Source organism: Ovis aries, chromosome 15 (assembly GCF_016772045.2).
Source record: "Ovis aries strain OAR_USU_Benz2616 breed Rambouillet chromosome 15, ARS-UI_Ramb_v3.0, whole genome shotgun sequence".
Classification (NCBI taxonomy): domain Eukaryota; kingdom Metazoa; phylum Chordata; class Mammalia; order Artiodactyla; family Bovidae; genus Ovis; species Ovis aries.
Window position 1 is genome coordinate 434,809 of NC_056068.1, and position 22,933 is coordinate 457,741.

The 22,933-nt window shown below is 37.9% G+C and overlaps 1 pseudogene; it reads left to right on the forward strand.

Moving 5' to 3' along the window:
* The first annotated feature begins 141 nt into the window (after nt 1-141).
* LOC105614377 (olfactory receptor 4A47-like) lies at nt 142-22,319 on the forward strand (annotated as a pseudogene).
* The last annotated feature ends 614 nt before the right edge of the window (nt 22,320-22,933 follow it).

Genomic DNA, 22,933 nt, shown 5'->3' on the forward strand with positions numbered 1-22,933 from the left:
TCACCCATATATCTAAAGGGCATGTTAAAAGATTTTTTGTTTTTTTTCTTTTGCTTATATTTTTTTCAAGTGTGTGCCATTTTTATTTTATGCAGATTACACTATCACAAGACAGTTCAATTGACATAGCTATAAGCCAGGATGACATCTGAAATCCTAAAGCTGAAGAATGAGCTCTGGAAGTATCAGTGAGTTAAAATATTTTGAGTAGACCTCAACAAAAGGCTAACATGATGGGGATGCATGTAGTATCTAACTTAATCTTCACAAGAATACTCTAACAGTAAATGAACAATTTTCCATGAGACACTAAGTTTTGTGAGGTGAAATAGTATGCCCAAAGTCCCATACCTGTTAAATGGGAGAAATAAGATGCTAACTCAGGTTTTTCTCACTCTAAATCTTTCTTCTTTCCCATCCACTGTTCTTCCTTCTGACACACTGCTGTTCACCCAAAGGGCATAGCGTACATTTCACCTCCTGATACCATGTATAACACGGAGTAAGACATCTATTTGGTTAAATTTTATAGATTGGCCAGCTAGTGGATGGAACTGGGTCCTACGACTAAAAAACTAGAGGGAGAATTTCAAAACAAAGCTTGCCAGCACCAGTGTCCTCTTGTAGGATACCTCCCCAAAATAGCCACTATCAGCATCTATCTCCCTAAAGTGAGTCCCAATTGCTTCTTTCCTCTCTGGGAGGCTCTCTCTAAGATCAATAAGTGGGTTTGACTCAATCTCCTTTCAAGTTTCTGTCACTTTACTATTTGTAATGCACTGTCTTATAAGGAGTGACTATGATCTCACTTTATCAAAAAGGTCAATCTTGTCAAAGCTATGGTTTTTCCATTAGTCATGTACGGATGTGAGAATTGGATATAAAGAAAGCTGAATGCTGAAGAATAGATAATTTTGAACCATGGTGTTGGAGAAGACTCTTGAGAGTCTTTTGGACTGCAAGGAGATCCAACCTGTCCTCAGAATGTTCAGAAAATCAATTCTGAACATTCATTGGAAGAACTGATGCTGAAACCAATACTCCAACACTTTGGCCACCTGATGCAAAGAACTGGCACTTTGGAGAAGGCCCTGATGCTGGGAAATGTTGAATGCAGGAGAAGAAGGGGAAGGCAGAGGATGAAATGGTTGGATAACATCACTGAGGCAATGGACATGTGTTTGAGTAGGCTCCGGGAGTTGGTGATGGACAGGAAATTCTGGCGTGCTGCAGTCCAGGGTGTCACAAAGAGTCAGACACGACTGAGAGACTGAACTGAAACTGAATGACCTCACTTACTTTATTAAAATTGTTTAACTTTATTATAAAAATAGGTGATCTCTGTAGGAAGGAACTTTTATATGATTTTCCCCCTGTTTTATTAATTATTGTGTCCTCACTGATAGTATAGTTCCTGATATTAAACAGATACATTAAATTTTAAAAATAGGTAAATAATCATTACATCTAAATTAATAAAATTGTTTATATATCTATCCAAATCCCAAGGCAGAATACATTTAATATTAAATAAAAGGAAAGAAAAGCTTGCTGTAGGTGGTTAGAAACTATGTTTCTAATACAATATTGTAAAGTAAAATAAAATAAATAAATAAATGTAAAAAGTCTAACTAGAGCAGAATAATTGGGCTAATATTTTATTCTAATTTGCAATAACTTCCAAATTATTCTAAAACTATTTTTTCCTTAATATTATGCTTTTTGATCCTATCTACATGATTTGACCCACCAGTATCTTTACAAGTGCATGTACTTTTAAAACTTTGTGGAAAATCCCAGTGAATTTAATTAAGCATAAGTCAGTCTTGGATACATTCCAAATCTAAGACTCAATATGAGAAAAAAAAAAAAAAGACTCAAGCGTAAATGTGGTTAAAAAAGATAAAACGTCCTGATATTTGCCCATGTCAGGAAAAAGATCTTATCCTTGTAAGAACTGATATAAAAATTTTAGGATGTCCTTGGCTAGGCCTTTAGGCATTTAGGCCTTTAGGCATTGCATAAAAAAGGACAAGAATATTTTTCATGTCTCAAGTCAGCTATTCTGGATGATATAATGAAAATGGCTGAATAATTGGATGACATTTTTCTATCTTGAGATTAGTAGGAACAGAAGTAACTAGAGACATTTTTCCTGAAAACGGTTAGTTGTTCTTCCTGTGTCAAAAGAGCATTTATTTGTCTTTGATAAATTATCCCAACCTGGCATATTGTGTACATAGTTTGTGCATGTGTATATGTGTGTTCATGCAGCATGGAATTTCATTTAAAATTTTACACTGCAAATAAAAACAATCTTCTGAATAATCAGAGAATTCCATGAATAAAATGGACAGACAGTGGAATGAAATAAAAATCAACCTCAAATAATAATGTAGTATTTTACCATCTAGCATTTAACTTGATAAAAGAAGGTATTTCAGGTCCTATGAATGAGTTAAAAATTCTTCCTTCAGATTGTGAATAAGGATCCAGAAGGTAAAACTAAAGAACCAGGGGGAAGTGGGCTTCCCCATTGTGTGGCTTTATTATGTAAGAAACTAAATTACTCTGAAATAAATCAAACAGATTTAATTCTAGCTTTATTACTTTAAAAAGTGCAACCTTTGGAAAATTATATGTTCTGAGCCTTAGTTTCTTCAACTGAAATGGGGACTATATATCTTGTTACCATAGATTTTCACGTGACATATTGAATTGTGAGGGCATGTTTGCAGTCCCGTTTAGGAGTTTTAAGAAGTGGCTGATTTAATCAGAACAAGATCTAAAGAGAATTATATGAGCTTCTTCAAGAAAACAGTTTTCTTGAGGTCAGAATAAAAGTGGGAAGACGTGGGCAGAAGGCTGTTTCAGTGATCCAGGAAGAAAACCTGTGGGGGAGTAAGTCTCGTAGGGAAAGATCAAATTTGTGACATATTTTGGAAGTGAGACAACAGGATTAAAATCATCAATAAACAATCTGAGAGTAATAAATCAGTGAAGGACACTCAGATTTTTCTGTTTTCCCTCAGCAATTACTAGGAAGGTTGCTACTGCTGCTGCTGCTAAGTTACTTCAGTCGTGTCTGACTCTGTGCAACCCCATAGACGGCAGCCCACCAGGCTCCCCCGTCCCTGGGATTCTCCAGGCAAGAACACTGGAGTGGGTTGCCATTTCCTTCTCCAATGCATGAAAGTGAAAAGTGAAAGGGAAGACGCTCAGTCGTATCCGACTCTTAGCGACCCCATGGACTGCAGCCTATCAGGCTCCTCCATCCATGGGATTTTCCAGGCAAGAGTAATGGAGTAGGTTGTCATTGCCTTCTCCACAAGGAAGGTAGCACCATTTAATTTCTTATATTGTGGAAATTTTAAATTTTATTTTTTATACTAGGTTGATATCCAATAGTAGATATCCTAAACTGGAGAGGCTGCCTACAAAAAGTGGGAAATAAGTGGGCAGATAGGTGCTAGAGATACAACGTTAATTTGTTTAGCATGTATTGGTCAGGAAAAGAAGGAATATCTAACTAAAGACCCTAAAGAGTCTCAATGTGGTTTGAGAAAATTCAGGATGGTAATGTTCTATTTATTTGAGCTACTCACAGTGAATTTATAAATTAGTTAAAGTGACCTCAAGTGTTATAGAATTGTGACTTTATACATGGTATACCTTTTTAAGGAGCTCACTTCTCATCTTCTCTTCTTGTTTCAATTTTCCTTTAAAATTCACCTAAAGTATTTGCTTCCTTTGGGAAACATTTTCCAGTTTCCGTTTCATTGATATATTCCTACACTGTTACACTTAGCTTGTGTAAACATATACTCTTATAACGGTACTTACTATGTGTGCCTCGAATTTTCTGATTCTGATGGTAGGGAGCTATGCCTTATTCTACTTGGTAATCACAATATCTATATTTATAGTCCACACATATTCTTTTAACTGAATGGATGAAGAAATGAAATTTCTAATGCATTAGGGTTTCACCAGTGGCTCGGAGTACATCATAAGAAACGCTGGGCTGGAAGAAGCACAAGCTGGAATTAAGATTGCCAGGAGAAATAGCAATAACATCAGATATGCATATGACACCACCTTTATGGCAGAAAATGAAGAGAAACTAAAAAGCTGCTTGATGAAAGTGAAAGAGGACAGTGAAAAAGTTGGCTTAAAGCTCAACATTCAGAAAACGAAGATCATGGCATCTGGTCCCATCACTTCAAGAGAAATAGACGGGGAAACAGTGGAAATAGTGTCAGACTTTATTTTGGGGGGCTCAAAAATCACTGCAGATGGTGATTGCAGCCATGAAATTAAAAGACGTTTACTCCTTGGAAGGAAAGTTATGACCAATCTAGACAGCATATTCAAAATCAGAGACATTACTTTGCCAACAAAGGTCTGTCTAGTCAAGGCTATGGTTTTCCCAGTAGTCATGTATGGATGTGAGAGCTGGACTGTGAAGAAAGCTGGGCAATGAAGAACTAATGCCTTTGAACTATTGTGTTGGAGAAGACTCTTGAGAGTCCCTTGGACTGCAAGGAGATCCAACCAGTCCATTCTGAAGGAGATCAGCCCTGGGATTTCTTTGGAAGGAATGATGCTAAAGCTGAAACTCCAGTACTTTGGCCACCTCATGCGAAGAGTTGACTCACTGGAAAAGACTTTGATGCTGGGAGGGATTGGGGGCAGGAGGAGAAGGGGACGACAGAGGATGAGATGGCTGGATCGCATCACTGACTCAATGGACATGAGTTTAAGTGAATTCCAGGAGTTGGTTATGGCCAGGGAGGCCTGGCGTGCTGCAATTCATGGGGTCTCAAAGAGTCAGACACAACTGAGTGACTGAACTGAACTGAACCGAAGTGGCTCAGTGGGTAAAGAATCCAACTACAATGCAGGAGATGCAGGCAAACACACGTTCAATCCTCAGGTTGGGAAGGAAGAAGGGTCCTGGAGAAGAAAATAGCAGCCCACTCCAGTGTTCTGTCCTGGCGAATCCCATGGAGAGAGGAGCCTGGTGGGCAACAGTCCATAGGGTCACAAAAATTTCACGTGACTAAAGTGACAGCATGCAGAAATGCAATAATGCATTAAATTTTTCTTTCTCCTTGTTTTACAGGTATACTTCTAATAGGTTAACTCAGCTCCTCTCCAGACTAGATGTAACCAAGGAACAACATATCTTACTTTGTCTTCCTGGGCTTCACACAGAATCCAAAGGAGTGAAAAGTTATTTTTGTTCTGTTCTTGTTCCTCTACATTTTGACCATGGTGGGAAATCTGCTCATCATCACAACTATAATAGTCAGTAAGATCCTGAACTCACCAATGTACTTTTTCCTTGATATTTACAATTAAATCATTTATAGATTTAGGTTTTTTGCTCTTCTATTTCTCCAAGATTTATTTCCTATATATTCTTTGGGAATAATACCACATCTTTCCAATCCTGTATGATCCAGCTGTTTACAGAGCACATTTTTGGTGCATTAGAGATCATCCTTCTGCTGGTGATGGCCTATGACTGCTATGTGGCCATCTGTAAGCCCTTGCATTATTTGGTGATCATGAGGCAGAGGGTGTGTGTTATGATGCTGGTGATGTCCTGGGTTGAAGGTTTCTTGTATTCAGTAATTCAATTTGGCACTATCTATGGGCTCCCATTCTGTGGCTCCTAATGCCATTGATCACTTTATATGTGACATGTTCCCTTTACTAAAACTCATCTGTACTGACACCGATGTCATTGGCATCTTAGTTGTGGCCAATGGAGGACTGATCTGCTCTATAGTGTTTCTGCTCTTACTCGTCTCCTATGGAGTCATCCTACACTCTCTGAAGAACCTGAGTCAGGAAGTGAGGCAGAAAGCACTCCAGACCTGTGGTTCCCACATCACTGTAGTTGTATGCTTCTTTGTTCCCTGTATTTTCATGTATGCGAGACCTGCTAAGAGCTTACCCATTGACGAATCATTGAGTGTGTTGTTTTCAGCCATAACTTCCATGCTGAACCCATTAATTTACAGTTAAATTCTGAGATGACTAATGCTATGAAGAAGCTCTGGAGAGAAAAGAAAATATCACATAAAGTGTTAAATCCAATATGAAGAAGCTAATTTAGCATTAGAGCCAATCTTCTTGGATTGTAGAAGTTTACAAAGTGATACAAATGTCTTTTTCTCTAAAGGAGTTATGATATTTACAATTAAAGAATGGACTGTAAATTTGCTCTGCTATTAACAGTTTCTCTTTTAGACTGTAAATTTTATAACGTCTGGTTTAGCTCAGCATCTAAAGAAGTAGCATGTATTTACAATAGGCAGTCAATAAATCATATGCAATGAATTAATCTGGAATTTATATATATTTCCAATAACTTTTACTTAATTTCTGCTTTTACTTTTATTATTTTATCATTCTTAATGTTATTGTCAGCAGTCTTGTATTTTTATGGGTTTTTTTTATTTTGCTAGATAAAATATTTAATATTATGTAGACTATTCTCTTCAATCAATTTCATTTGTGTTAAAAATTACATTTTAATTGAATCAGTTCAGTTCAGCTCACTTCAGTCACTCAGTCCTGTCTGACTCTTTGCATCCCCATGGACTGCAGCACACTATTCTCTCCTGTCCATCACCAACTCCAGAAGCTTGATCAAGCTCATGTCCATTGAGTCGGTGATGCCATACAACCATCTCATCCTCTGTCGTCCCCTTCTCCTCCTGTCCCCACTCCCTCCCAGAATCAGAGTCTTTTACAATGAGTTAACTCTTTGCATGAGGTGGCCAAAGCATTGGAGTTTCAGCTTTAGCAGCATTCCTTCCAAAGAACACCCAGGACTGATCTCCTTTAGAATGGATTGGTTTGATCTCCTTGCAGTCCAAGGGGCTCTCAAGAGTCTTCTTCAATACCACCATTAAAAAGCATCAGTTTTTCAGCACTTAGCTTTCTTTATGGCCCAACTCTCATATCCATCCATAACTACTGGAAAAACCATAGCTTTGACTATATGTACCTTTATTGGCAAAGAAATGTTTCAGCTTTTTAATATGCTGTCTATGTTGGTCACAGTTTTCCTTCCAAGGAGCAATCATCTCTTAATTTCATGGCTGCAGTCACCATCTGCAGTGATTTGGAGCCCAATAGAATAAGTCTATTATTGTTCTGTTGTTTCCCCATCTATTTACCATGAAGTGATGGGACTGAATGCCATGATCTTCGTTTTTTGAAAGTTGAGTTTTAAGCCACCTTTTTCACTCTTCTCTTTCACTTTCCTCAAGAGGCTCTTAATTCCTTTTACTTTCTGAAATAAGGGTGGTGTCATCTGCATATCTGAGGTTATTGATATTTCTCCCTGCAATCTTGATTCCAGCTTATTCTTCATCCAGCCCAGCATTTTGCATGATGTACTCTGCATGTAAGTTAAATGAGTAGGGTGATATTTAATGGACTATTTTAGATTTTTAAGTAAGAAACAGAAAATATAATGGCTAATAAATAGCAACCATGTAAAAAGGAATGTGTAGAATAAAACTCCTTTCCATGCCAAATCAAATTCTCCCAGTTGTTCCAGATGCATCCCTCTGTTCCTAAAATTCTTCAAGCAAAAATTTTTCAAAAATAAGTATATGTGCATATATGGATTTGTTATAATGTCTCTCTGTATACATGTTGCATTTTACTAGCCCTTCTCCTCAAAATCTTTACATATCAGGCTATACAGACTTAACTCATTATGTTTCCTTATAGTTTGTTATTTGAAAATACATTGAAATTAATTTATCTAGTTCTTTTCATATTTTCCTATTTTTTCCAATGATAAGCAATTCTACAATAAGACTTTATAATTTTCTAAATGTGAAATCTTAGAAGTAAAATTGTTGAGTCAACCGATATATACATTTAAAATGTTAATGTTCATATTTATTGCCAAAATGGCATATATGACCTTCAATAAATTCACTACTCCCCTAACTCTGGAATGTGTATATTTGATTACATTGTTAAAAATCAGTAATTGATAAGCATTGCTGGTATATGACAGTCTTAAAATTTAAATTGTGTTTGATTTGTATGCTTTAAATACAAATAAATAGGTTTAAATTTTGGCATCTCTTCGCATCTTAAAATCATGGAAATTCCTTTTTATGATTTGCTTGTGAAAGGATTTCACATGTTTTATTTCACTGCTGATCTCTTTCCATACTGTTGTTATGATTTAAATAAATACTAAGGAAAGCATCCCATTTACCGTGTGTGTTGAATTATTATGTTTTCAGTTTATGCTTTGTTTGATTTGATTTACATCCATAGGGTGCAGAATATCTTGGGTCGAGTAGAATTATATCGACATTTGTGTATTTAAATCTGTCAATATTTTAATGTCTTTTATGATTTGCTAAGAAAGAATTTTCCTATTACAGTTTCACCAAAATATTCTCCCATATTTTTAAACTTTTAATTTTTAAGTCTTTAAAAATATATGACCCATCTTCACTTTGATATAAAGTATTAAGTAGGGATTACATTTTAATTGTTTTTGAAAATCATGTTTATGGATGTATTATATAGATATAGATGTATAATATATAATATATGTGTAGATGTATAATAGATAATCAATGTATAATATATAATATAGATGCATATTTTTTCTCATTACTTGATATTCAAACTTTGTATTTACAATATGCTAAGTGTTTGGATTAAAAAAATAGGGCTTTACTGACGTCTAGTGATCTCTTTCTCTCTTTTTTTAATTGAGGGACAATTGCTATATAGAATTCTGTTGTTTTCTGACAAACCTCAACCATGAATCAGCCATAGGTATCCATATATACCCTCCCTTTTGAAGCTCCCTCCCATCCCCCTAACCACCACACCCCTCTAGGTTGATACAGAACCCCTGTTTGAATTTCCTGAGCCATACAGCAAATTCCCATTGGCTATCTGCTTTACATATTTTAATGTAAGTTTCCATGTTACTCTTTCCATACATCTCACCCTTTCCTCATCTCTCCCTATGTCCATAAGTCTATTCTCTATGTCTGTTTCTCCACTGCTGCCCGGAAAATAAATTCTTCAGTACCATTTTTCTAGATTCCATATATATGCAGTAGAATATGATATGTATCTTTCTCTTTCTGACTCACTTCACTCTGTATGATAAGTTCTAGGTTCATCAGCCTCATTAGAGCTGACTCAAAGTTATTCCTTTTTATGGCTGAGTAATATATCCCACTGTGTATATGTACCTGATTTTATACATTCATCTGTCAATGGACATCTGTTGATGACATTGCTTCCAGGTTCTTGCTATTGTAAATTGTGCTGCAATTAACAATGGGATACATGTGTCTTTTTCAATTTTGGCTCACTTGGGGTATATGCCTAGGAGTGGGATTGCTGGGTTATATGGTGGTTTTATTCTAGTTTTTTTAAAGAATCTCCATACCATCTTTCCTAATGTCTGTATCAATTTATATTTCCACCAACAGTGCAAGAGTGCTCCCTTTTCTCCACACCCTTTCCAGCATTTATTGTTTGTAGACTTTTTGATGATGTCCATTCTGACTGGTGTGAGGAGATATCTCATTGTAGTTTTGATTTTCATTTCTCTAATAATGAGCAATGATGAGGATCTTTTCATGGGTCTGTTAGCCATCTATATGTCTTTTTGGAGAAACGTATGTTTAGGTCTTTTCCCCATGTTTTCATTGGGTTGTTTGTTTCTCTGGCATTGAGTTGTATGAGCTGGTTGTATAGTTTGGAATTAATCCTTTGTCAGTTGTTTCATTTGCTATTATTTTCTCCCAATCTGTGGGTAGTCTTTCCACCTTGTTTATAGTTTCCTTTGCTGTGCAAAAACTTTTAAGTTTAATCAGGTCTCACTTGTTTACTTTTGTTTTTATTTCCATCACTCTAAGAGGTGGGTCATAGAGGATCTTGCTTTTACTTATGTCATTGAGTGTTCTGCTTGTTTTCCTCTAAGAGTTTTATAGTTTCTGATCTTACATTTAGGTCTTTAATCCACTTTGAGTTTATATTTGTGTATGGTGTTAGGAAGTATTCTAACTTCATTCTTTAACATGTAGCTATCCACTTTTCCTGACACCATTTATTGAAGAGGTTGTTTTTGCCCCATTGTATACTATTGCCTCCTTTGTCAAGCATAAGGTACCCATAGGTGTATGGGTTTATTTCTGGGCTTTCTATGTTGTTCCATTGGTCTATATTTCTATTTTTGTGCAAGTGTCATACTGTCTGGATGACTGTTCACTTCAGTTCATTTCAGTTGCTCAGTTGAGTCCAGTTCTTTATGACCCCATGAACCACAGCACACCAGGCCTCCCTCTCCATCATCAACTCCTGGAGATTACGCAAACTCATGTCCATTGAGTCGGTAATGCTATCAAACCATCTCATTCTCTGTCTTCCCCTTCTCCTCCTGCCTTCAATCTCTCCCAACATCAGGGTCTTTTTAAATGAGTCAGCTCTTCACATCAGGTGGCCAAAGTATTGGAGTTTCAGCTTCAACACCAGTCCTTCCAATGAGCACCCAGGACTGATTTTCCTTAGGATGGACTGGTTAGATCTCCTTACAGTCCAGGGAACTCTCAAGAGTCTTCTCCAACACCACAGTTCAAAAGCATCAATTCTTCGGTGCTCAGCTTTCTTCATAAGCCAAATCTCACATCCATACATGACTACTGGAAAAAACCATAGCCTTGACTAGATGGACCTTTGTTGACAAAGTAATGTCTCTGCTTTTTAATACGCTGTCTAGTTTGGTCATAACTTTCCTCCCAAGTAGTAAGCGTCTTTTAATTTCATGGCTACAGTCACCATCTGCAGTGATTTTTGGAGCCAAAAAAATAGTCTGACACTGTTTCCACTGTTTCCCCATCCATTTACCATGAAGTGATGGGACCAGATGCCATGATCTTCGTTTTCTGAATGTTGAGCTTTAAGCCAACTTTTTCACTCTCCACTTTCACTTTCCTCAAGAAGCTCTTTATTCCTCTTTACTTTCTGTGATTAGGGTGGTATCATCTGCTTATCTGAGATTGTGGATATTTCTCCTACCATTCTTGATTCCAGCTTGTAATTCATTCAGCCCAGCATTTCCCATTATGTGCTCTGCATATAAGTCAAATAAAAAGGGTGAGCATATACAGCCTTGGTGAATTCCTTTCCCAATTTGGAATCAGTCCATTGTTCCACATCTGGTTCTAAGTATTGCTTCTTGCCTCCATGCAGGTTTCTCAAGAGACAGGAAAGGTGGTCTGGTACTCCCATCTCTTAAAAAATGTTCTGTGTTTTAATCCATAAAATCGAAGACCACAAATCATAGTCAATGAAGCAGAAGTAGATGTTTTTCTGGAACTCCTTTGTTTTCTCCATAGTCCAGTGATGTTGTCAACTTGAACTCTGTTTCCTCCTCCTCTTAGAATTTTTTTAATGTTTATTTTAACTTTATTTTATTTTACAATACTATATTGGTTTTGCCATACATTGACATGAATCCACCACAGGTGTACATGAGTTTCCAAACATGAAACCCCCTCACACCTCCCACCCCATATCATCTCTCTGGATCATCCCCGTGCACCAGCACCAAGCATCCTGTTTCCTGCATCGAACATAGACTGGCGATTCATTTATTACATGATAGTATGCATGTTTCAATGCCATTCTCCCAAAACATCCCACCCTCTCCCTCTCCTACAGAGTCCAAAAGTCTGCTCTACACATCTATGTCTCTTTTGCTGTCTTGCATACAGGGTCATCATTACCATCTTTCTAAATTCCATATACATGTGTTAGTATACTGTATTGGTGTTTTTCTTTCTGGCTTACTTCACTCTGTATAATCAGCTCCAGTTTCATCCATCTAATTAGAATGGATTCAAATGTATTTGTTTTTAATGGCTGAGCAATACTCCATTGTGTATATGTACCACAGCTTTCTTATCCATTCATCTGCTGATGGACATCTAGGTTGTTTCCATGTCCTGGCATTATAAACAGTGCTGCGATGAACATGGGGATATATGTGTCTCCTTCTATTCTGGTTTCCTCGGTGTGTATGTCCAGCAGTGGGATTGCTGGGTCATAAGGCAGTTCTATTTGCAATTTTTTAAGGAATCTCCACACTGTTCTCCATAGTGGCTGTACTAGTTTGCATCCCCACCAACAGTGTAGGAGGGTTCCCTCTTCTCCACACCCTCTCCAGCATTTACTGCTTGCAGACTTTAGGATCGCAGCCATTCTGACTGGTGTGAAATGGAACCTCATTGTAGTCTTGATTTGCATTTCTCTGATAATGAGTGATGTTGAGAATCTTTTCATGTTTTTGTTAGCCATCCGTATGTCTTCTTTGGAGAAATGTCTATTTAATTCTTTGGCCCGTTTTCTGATTGGGTCGTTTATTTTTCTGGAATTGAGCTGCATAAGCTGCTTGTATATTTTTGAGACTAGTTGTTTGTCACTAGCTTCATTTGTTATTATTTTCTCCCACTCCGAAGGCTATCTTTACAAATTTTTTATATTTTCCTTTGATGTGCAGAAGCTTTTAATTTTAATTAGGTCCCATTTGTTTATTTTTGCTTTTATTTCCAGAATTCTGGGAGGTGGATCATAGAGGATCCTGCTGTGATTTATGTCTGAGAGTGTTTTGCCTATGTTCTCCTCTAGGAGTTTTATAGTTTCTGGTCTTACATTTAGATCTTTAATCCATTTTGAGTTTATTTTTGTGTGGTGTTAGAAAGTGATCTAGTTTCATTCTTTTACAAGTGGTTGACCAGTTTTCCCAGCACCACTTGTTAAAGAGATTGTCTTTACTCCATTGTATATTCTTGCCTCCTTTGTCAAAGATAAGGTGTCCATATGTGCGTGGATTTGTCTCTGGGCTTTCTATTTTGTTCCGTTGATCTATATTTCTGTCTTTGTGCCAGTACTATACTGTCTTAATGACTGTGGCTTTGTAGTAGAGCCTGAAGTCAGGCAGGTTGATTTCTCCAGTTCCATTCTTCTTTCTCAAGATTGCTTCGGCTATTCAAGGTTTTTTGTATTTCCATACAAATCTTGAAATTATTTGTTCTGGTTCTGTGAAAAATATGGCTGGTAGCTTGATAGGGATTGCACTGAATCTGTAGATTGCTTTGGGTAGAATACTCATTCTCACTATATTGATTCTTCCGATCCATGAACATGGTATATTTCTCCATCTATTAGTGTCCTCTTTGATTTCTTTCATCAGTATTTTATAGTTTTCTACATATAAGTCTTTAGGTTCTTTTGGTAGATATATTCCTAAGTATTTTTTTTTTCATTGCAGTGGTGAATGGAATTGTTTCCTTAATTGCTTTTCCTACTTTCTCATTATTAGTGTATAGGAATGCAAAGGATTTCTGTGTTGATTTTGTATCCTGAAACCTTACTATATTCATTGATTAGCTCTAGTAATTTTCTGGTGGAGTCTTTAGGGTTTTCTATGTAGATGATCATGTCATCTGCAAACAGTGAGGGTTTTACTTCTTCTTTTCCAATTTAGATTCCTTTTATTTATTTTCCTGCTCTGATAGCTGTGGCCAAAACTTCCAGAACTATGTTGAATAGTAGCGGTGAAATTGGGCACCCTTGTCTTGTTCCTGACTTTAGGGGAAAAGCTTTCAATTTTTCATCATTGAGGATAAATTTGCTGTGAGTTTGTCATATATAGCTTTTATTGTATTGAGATATGTTCCTACTAATCCTGGTTTCTGGAGAGTTTTCATCACAAATGGATGTTGAATTTTGTTAAAGGGCTTCTCTGCATCTATTGAGATAATCATGTGGTTTTTAGTTTTCAATTTGTTAATGTGGTGAATTACATTGATTGATTTGCGTATATTGAAGAATCCTTGCATCCCTGGGATAAAGCACACTTGGTCATGGTCTATCATCTTTTTAATGTGTTGTTGGATTCTAATTGCTAGAATTTTGTTGAGGATTTTTGCATCTATGTTCATCAGTGATATTGGCCTGTAGTTTTCTTTTTTTGTGGCATCTTTGTCAGGCTTTTGGATTAGGATGATGGTGGCCTCATAGAATGAGTTTGGAAGTTTACCATCCTCTGCAATTTTCTGGAAGAGTTTGAGTAGGATAGGTGTCAGCTCTTCTCTAAATTTTGGGTAGAATTCAGCTGTGAAGACATTTGGACCTGGGCTTTTGTTTGCTGTAAATTTTCCAATTACAGTTTCAATTTCCGTGCTTGTGATGGGTCTGTTAACCCATTCTATTTCTTTCTGGTTCAGTTTTGGAAAGTTGTACTTTTCTAAGAATTTGTCCATTTCTTCCACGTTGTCCATTTTATTGGCATATAATTGCTAATAGTAGTCTCATATGATCCTTTGTATTTCTGTGTTGTCTGTTGTGATCTCTCCATTTTCATTTCTAATTTTATTGATTTGAGTTTTCTATCTTTGTTTCTTGATGAGTGTGGCTAATGGTTTGTCAATTTTATTTATCCTTTCAAAGAACCAGCTTTTGGCTTTGTTGATTTTTGCTATGGTCTCTTTTGTTTCTTTTGCATTTATTTCTGCCCTAATTTTTAAGATTTCTTTCCTTCTACTAACTCTGGGGTTCTCCATTTCTTCCTTTTCTAGTTGTTTTAGGTGTAGAGTTAGGTCATTTATTTGACTTTTTTCTTGTTTCTTGAGGCATGCCTGTATTGTTATGAACTTTCCTCTTAGCACTACTTTTACAGTGTCCCTCAGGTTTTGGGTTGTTGTGTTTTCATTTTCATTCATTTCTACGCATACTTTTATTTTTTTTTATTTCTTCTGTGATTTGTTGGTTATTCAGAAGCGTGTTGTTTAGCCTCCATATGTTGGACTTTTTAATAGTTTTTCTCCTGTAATTGAGATCTAATCTTAATGCATTGTGGTCAGAAAAGATGCTTGGAATGATTTCTATTTTTTATTTTTTATTTTTGAATTTATCAAGGTTAGATTTATGGCCCAGGATGTGATCTATCCTTGAGAAGTTTCCGTGAGCACTTGAGAAAAGGTGAAATTCATTGTTTTGGGGTGAAATGTCCTATAGATATCAATTAGGTCTAACTTGTCTATTGTATCACTTAAAGTTTGCATTTCTTTGTTAACTTTCTGTTTAGTTGATCTGTCCATAGTTGTGAGTGGGGTATTCAAGTCTCCCACTATTATTGTGTTATTGTTAATTTCTCCTTTCATATTTAGTAGATTTTGTCTTACATATTGTGATGCTCCTATGTAGGGTGCATATGTATTTTTAATTGTTATATCTTCTTGGATTGATTCTTTGACCATTATGTAGTGGCCTTCTTTGTCTCTTTTCACAGCCTGTTTTAAAGTCTACTTTATCGGATATCAGCATTGCCACTCCTGCTTTCTTTTGTTCTCTATTTGTGGGATATATCTTTTTCCAGCCCTTCACTTTCAGTCTGTATATGTCCCTTGTTTTCAGGTGGGTCTCTTGTAGACAACAAATATAGGGGTCTTATTTTTATATCCATTTGGCCAGTCTTTGCCTTTTGGTTGGCCATTCAACGCATTTTCGTTGAAGGTAATTATTGATAAGTATGATTCTGTTGCCATTTACTTTATTGTCTTGGGTTAAGGTTTATACACCCTTTTTGTGTTTCCTGTCTAGATAATATCCTTTAGAATTTGTTGGAGAGCTGGTTTGGTGGTGCTGAATTATCTCAGTTTTTGCTTGTCTGTAAAGCTTTTGATTTCTCCTTCATATTTGAATGAGATCCTTGCTGGGTACAGTAATCTGGGCTGTAGGTTATTTTCTTTCTGCACTTTAAGCATGTCTTGCCATTCCCTCCTGGCCTGAAGAGTTTCTATTGAAAGGTCAGCTGTTATCCTTATGGGAATCCCCTTGTGTGTTATTTGTTGTTTTTCCCTTGCTGCTCTTAATATTCATTTTTTTGTGTTTAATCTTTGTTACTTTGATTAATATGTGTCTTGGGGTGTTTCGCCTTGGGTTTATCCTATCTGGAACTCTCTGTGTTTCTTGGACTTGGGTGATTATTTCCTTCCCCATTTTAGGGAAGTTTTCAACTATTATCTCCTCAAGGATTTTCTCATGGTCTTTTTTTTTTTTTTTTTTGTCTTCTTCTTCTGGGACTCCTATAATTTGAATGTTGGGGCATTTCATATTGTCCTGTAGGTCTCTGAGATTGTCCTAACTTCTTTTAATTCGTTTTTCTTTTTTCCTCCCTGATTCATTTATTTCTACCATTCTATCTTCTATTCATTAATCCTATCTTCTGCCTTCTTTATTCTATTTGTTGCCTCCAGAGTGTTTCTGATCTCATTTATTGCATTATTCATTATATATTGACTCTTTTTTATTTCTTCTAGGTCCTTGTTAAACCTTTCTTGCATCTTCTCAATCCTCGTCTCTAGGCTATTTATCTGTGATTCCATTTTTATTTCAAAATTTTGGATCATTTTCACTATCAATATTCTGAATTCTCTCTCAGGTAGATTCCCTAGCTCTTCCTCTTTTGTTTGGTTTGGTGGGCATTTCTCCTGTTCCTTAACCTGCCGAGTATTCCTCTTTCTCTTCATCTTGGTTATATTGCTGTGTTTGTTGTGGCCTTTCTATATTCTGGGAATTTGTGGAGTTCTCTTGGTTATGGAGCTTCCTCACTGTGGGTGGGTTTGTATCAGTGGCTTGCCAAGGTTTCTTGGTTAGGAGGCTTGTGTTGGAGTTCTGGTGGGTGGAGATGGATTTCTTCTCTCTGGAGTGCAATGGAGTGACCAGTAATGGGTTATGAGACGTCAATGGTTTAGGAGTAATTTTGAGCTGCCTGTATATTGAAGCTCAGGGGTGTGTTCCTGTGTTGCTGGAGAATTTGTGTGGTATGTCTTGCTCTGGAACTTGTTGGCCCTTGGGTGGTGCTTGGTTTCAGTGTAGGTATGGAGGCATTTGATGAGCTCCTATTGATTAATGTTCCCTGGATTCAGGAGTTCTCTGATGTTTTCAGGCTTTGGACTTAAGCCTCCTGCTTCTGGTTTTCAGTTTTATTTTTACAGTTGCCTCTAGATTTCTCCATCTATACAGCACTGATGATAAAACATCTAGGTTAAAGATGAAAAGTTTCTCCACATTGAGGGACACCCAGAGAGGTTCACTGAGTTACAAGGAGAAGAAAAGAGGGAGGGGGTAATTAGAGGTGACTGGAATGAGATGAGGTGGGATCAAAAGAGGAGATAGCAAGCTCGCCTGTAATCACTTCCTTATGTATGCTCCACAGTCTGGACCACTCAGAGGTATTCACGGAGTTATACAGGGAAGAAGAGAGGGAGGAAGTAGACAGAGGTGGCCAGGAGGATAAAACAGGGAAATGAAAAGATGAGAGACAGATCCAGCCAGTAACCAGTTCCTTAAGTGTTCTCCACCGTCTGGAACACACAGAGATCCACAGAGTTGGGTAGAGAAGAGAAGGGGGAGGGAAGAGACAGAGGCCAGCTGGTGGAGAAAAAGGAGAGTCCAAAGGAGGAGAGAGTGGTCAAGCCAGTAATCTCGCTCTCAGGTAAAATTGGGAAGTGAAGTTTGGGTTTTTAAATGTGCAAAATTGACTACAAAACCAAAAAGCAAAGATTAAAAATCTAGAGTAGAGGTTGGATTTTCAAAAATACAATATTAAAGAAAAGAAGAAGAAGAAAAAAAAGCCACAAGAATTATTAAAAAAAAAAAAACCAACAACAACCACATAAAGGCTATATATGGTGTTTGCTTTAAAAAATAGGGTCTTTTTTTTTCGGTTTTGAAAAGTAATAGTAGGTTATAGAAATAAAAATTAAAGGAGAAACAGAGGGCTTTACAATTTTAAAAAGTTAGGAAAAAAAAGAAGAAAAAGAAAAGAAGGAAAAACAACCACACAACAACATCTACAAAAAACAAAGCCAAAAAAAAAAAGAAAGAAAGAAGGAAAAGAAAAGAAAAAAAGGAATGATCGTAAAAATAGTAAAGATATATCTGGCCCTTTCTCTGGTGTTGTGGGCAGTGTGGGGTCACTACCAAGGCGGTTCCCTCTGTTTAACTTATTCTGTTTGCTGATTTCTTCAGTGTCTGATTTCCGTCCTGACACAGGGAGGGTGGTGGTGGACATATATATATATATATATATATATATATATATATATATATATATTAGGCTCACTTGTTCAGTCGCGCTCTGGGGAAGGAGAGATGCTGCAAACAAATAACACTGTCATGTGCATGCAGTGTCTCAGCCCCGCTGGGCCTGCCCCTGCTCGTGGCACACAAACTGCTCAGGCTCTACATTGCTCTGCCAGGAATGGTCTGAGGCTGGCCCTAGGCTGCATGCACCTCCCCAGTCTAAGCCACTCAGGTAGCCCTCAGAGGCACAGATTCTGTTGGGACTGCATTCTGTGCCCTTCCCAGGTCTGAGTAGCTCAGGTGTTTGGCAAGCACAGTTACAGGACTTATTGCCTTTCCCGTCTCTGCTGCTAAGTTTTCTGGGTGTACTGCTGGTGCCCCTTGTGAGGCTGATGGTGACTACTGTAGAGAACCCCCAGAAGTCATAGCAAAGAAGCCTGCTTGCAATTTGGTAGGTAAAATCTCTCCGGGGCTGCTATTGCCCCCTTCCAGCCCTTACTGCTCTGGCTGTCTGTCACCGGCGAGGGATGGTCTGCAGCCAGCTATTTCTGTTCTATCTTTTGTTCTGTGCATGGTCCTGGTGGTGTCTTATGTTTGAGCTTTTTGCTTGGTAGCTATCCCACTGTCTGGTTTGCTAGCCTAAGTGAGTTCGTTCTGGTTGCACGTGGGGCATTCCTGCCCAATTCTTAAAAAGCATGGCAGCCTGCACCTCCCCCTCCTCCCTGTCCTGCCCCCACTTGCTAGTGGTGGATGCAGGTGTCTGTGCTGCTTTTCCACTGGGGGAGTTACTGTTGGGCTTGTAATCTGTTGGTTTTAATTATTTATTTATTTTTCCTTCCTGTTATGTTGCCCTCTGTGCTTCCAAGGCTTGCCACAGACTCAGCAGGGAGAGTGTTTCCTGGTGTTTGGGAACCTCTCTTCTTAAGATTCCCTTCCCGGGACGGGATTCCCTTCCCAGGATGGAGCTCCCTCCCCATCTCCTTTGTCTCTTTTTTCCTCTTTTATATGTTTTCCTACCTGTTTTTGAAGACAATGATCTGCTTTTCTGGTTGCCTGATGTCCTCTGCCAGAATTCAGAAGTAGTTTTGTGGACTTTGGTCAGCGTTGAAATGTTCTTTTGATGAATTTGTGAGGGAGAAAGTGGTCTCCACGTCCTATATTTCTGCCATCTTAGGACCACCTCCCCTCCTCCTCTTTGAAACCCAACTTGTACATCGCTAGGTTCTAGGTTTATATATTGCTGAAACCTAGCTTGAAGGATTTTGAGCACATACTTGTTAGCATGTGATGTGGGGATCAATTCAACTATGTAATACTCTTTTGGGATATTTTCCTGTTACAGAGGTACAGAATGAATTTATTTTCTCCAGTATTAAGTATACCTAGAAATATTTTGAGTTTACCTATCTGGAGATATTTTAAAGGGCAGATAATTCTAAATCTCATAATAGGCTCAATTAATAATATTCTCTAAAGATACTTAGTTATCTGTTAAAAATCAGAAGGTGGTGTAGCATCTGAGAAACTTGATTGAATGCCTTTCAAGAACCCAAGGTAATACTGCTGTAAGGAATCTGTTACTTCAATTCCTATTTTTCTGTTCACATGTGAGTTTCAGCATCCTTAAGTATGTTTGTCGGCCATTTGGATTTATTCTTTCTTCAGTTCAGTTCAGTCGCTCAGTCGTGTCCGACTCTTTGAGACAACATGAATTGGAGCACGCCAGGCCTCCCTGTCCATCACCAACTCCCGGAGTTCACTCAGACTCATTTCCATCGAGTCAGTGATTCCATCCTGCCATCTCATCCTCGGTCGTCCCCTTCTCCTCATGCCCCCAATCCCTCCCAGCATCAGAGTCTTTTCCAATGAGTCAACTCTTCGCATGAGGTGGCCAAAGTACTGGAGTTTCAACTTTAGCATCATTCCTTCCAAAGAAGTCCCAAGGTTGATCTTCAGAATAGACTGGTTGGATCTCCTTGCAGTCCAAGGGACTCTCAAAGACTCTTCAACAACAGTTCAAAAGCATCAATTCTTCGGTGTTCAACCTTTTTCACAGTCCAACTCTTAGATCCATACATGACTACTGGAAAAACCATAGCCTTGACTAGACGGACCTTAGTCGGCAAAGTAATGTCTCTGCTTTTGAATATGCTATCTAGGTTGCTCATAACTTTTTTTCCAAGGAGTAAGCGTCTTTTAATTTCATGGCTGCAATCACCATCTGCAGTGATTTTGGAGCCCACAAAAATAAAGTCTGACACTCTTTCCACTGTTTCCCCATCTATTTCCCAGGGAGCGATGGGACCGGATGTCATGATCTTCATTCTCTGAATGTTGAGCTTTAAACCAACTTTTTCACTCTCCTCTTTTACTTTCGTCAAGAGACTTTTTAGTTACAATTTCTTTATGTTCGCTGTATCATATTGGTTAATCTCTTAGAAATATTTATTTTAGATATTAACTCTGTGTATATCTTGTAAAATGTAAATAATTTCCACAAACTACATTGTCTATTGACATTATGGTTCAGTTCATTTCACTTCAGTCACTCAGTCATGTTGGACTCTTTGTGACCCCATGGACTGCAGCACACCAGGCTTCCTTGTCCATCACCAACTCCAGAGCTTGCTTAAACTCATGTCTATTGATTCGGTGATACCATTCAAGCATCTCATCCTCTGTCATCCCCTTCTCCTGCCTTCAACCTTGCCTAGAATCAGGGTCTTTTCCAATGAATCAGCTCTTCCCATCTGGTGGCCAAAGTATTGGAGCTTCAACTTCAACATCAGTCCTTCCAGTGAATATTCAGGATTGATTTCCTTTAGGATTGACTGGTTGGATCTCCTTACAGTCCAAGGGACTCTCAAGAGACTTCTCCAACACCACAGTTCAAAAGCATCAATTCTTCAGCAAAGCTATGATCAGCCTGCTAAGTCACTTCAGCCATTTTTGATTCTGTGCAACCCCATAGATGGCAGCCCACCAGGCTCGGCCATCCCTGGGATTCTCCAGACAAGAACACTGGAGTGGGTTGCCGTTTCCTTCTCCAATGCATGAATGTGAAAAGTGAAAGAAGTCGCTCAGTCATCGTGCCCAACTCTTAGTGACTCCATGGACTGCGGCCTACCAGGTTCCTCCATCCATGGGTTTTCCAGGCAAGAGTACTGGAGTGGGTTGTCATTGCCTTCTCCATGATCAACCCAAACAGCATATTAAACAGCAGGACATTACTTTGCTGACAAAGCCCATCTAGTCAAAGATAAAGCTTTTCCAGTAGTCATGTATGTATGTGAGAGTTGGACTGTAAAGAAAGCTGAGTGCCGAAGACATCGTGGTATCTTTTCCTAAATCCTTTTTAAAAAATGAAATTGTCCAAGACATCTACTTGGGAATTCAGTGAGTGGCTCAGATGATTCTCCCACCACTTGAATGGAGAAAGTCAGCTCCTTTATTAACTGTAAAATATATAGGAGGTACTTCCTGGGTGACTCAGAGGTAAAAAATCCATCTGCCAATGCAGGAGACTTGGGTTTGATTCCTGGATCAGGAAGATCCCTTGGTGAAGGAAATGGCAACCCACTCCAGTATTCTGGCCTGGAGAATCCCATGAAGAGAGGTGACTGGTGGGCTACAGTTCATGGGATTGCAAAGTGTTAGGCACAACTTAGCGACTAAGCAACAAAACAGAATATGAAGTAAATCTTGGTGTACTTTTTATTGAACCTTTACTCCTCAATTTTTATTTTTGTGTAAGGTATTAATTATATGTATAATTTATATTCCAGATTGAAAACTAGTTGTGGATACTCATTTATTTAGTAATGTGTCCTTTTCCTATGTATGTCTCTAATCACTTGCCTCCTCATTAGTCTTATTCATCTCTTACGGGGTCATTCTGCACCCCCTGAAGAATCTTGGTCAAGAAGAGAGGCTCAAAGCCTTATGAATCTGTGGCTCCCACATTACTCTGATGCTTCTCTTCATCATGCCCTGTATTTGTATGTATACGAGACCTCCTTCCATTTTACCCATTGGTAAATCCTTGAGTGTTTTACACCATTGTCACCCCTATGTTTTCCCCTCTAATCTACACTCTGAGAAATCGTGAAATGAAAAAATGGCATGAGAAAGCTTGGGCCACACAAAGATAATGAGGCAGCAAGGAAGTATAAGAACTACTTTTAATGAAGAGTTGCTGTTTCCAGGAAAACCATATGTTATTATTTAATTGCAGTAAATTTTTCCTCTAGTTTAATAACTTGGGCATTGTTAAAATCTTTTATTATATGAATACTTCCAGGGATCAAAACATACTTTAAGACTTTCATAATTTCCTAGTTCAAAACATATATTTTGTTTGAAATATGTTTTTAAGGTTGTCACAATGTCTTATGAAACTGTGTATAGTTTTTATATAAAATATCTTTGTTGAGACCACAGATTTATGTTCTATGTCATGAGTTAAGCTATAGTTAATACTGCAAATTTATCTGTTAAAGATTTTCTTGTTTCCGACAAATAATGCAATCTTTCCACACTTAATAAGGTTCATTATAGGTGTTTTTTTTTTTCACCTAATAATGAAATACTTTATTCTACATCAAGGTATGCAGAAAATGAAGCTGAATTTGGAGCACATTAGGGAGGAGAAGGCAATGGCACCCCACTCCAGTACTCTTGCCTGGAGAAAATCCCATGGATGGAGGAGCCTGGTGGACTGCAGTCCATGGAGTCACCAAGAGTCAGACACGACCGAGCGACTTCC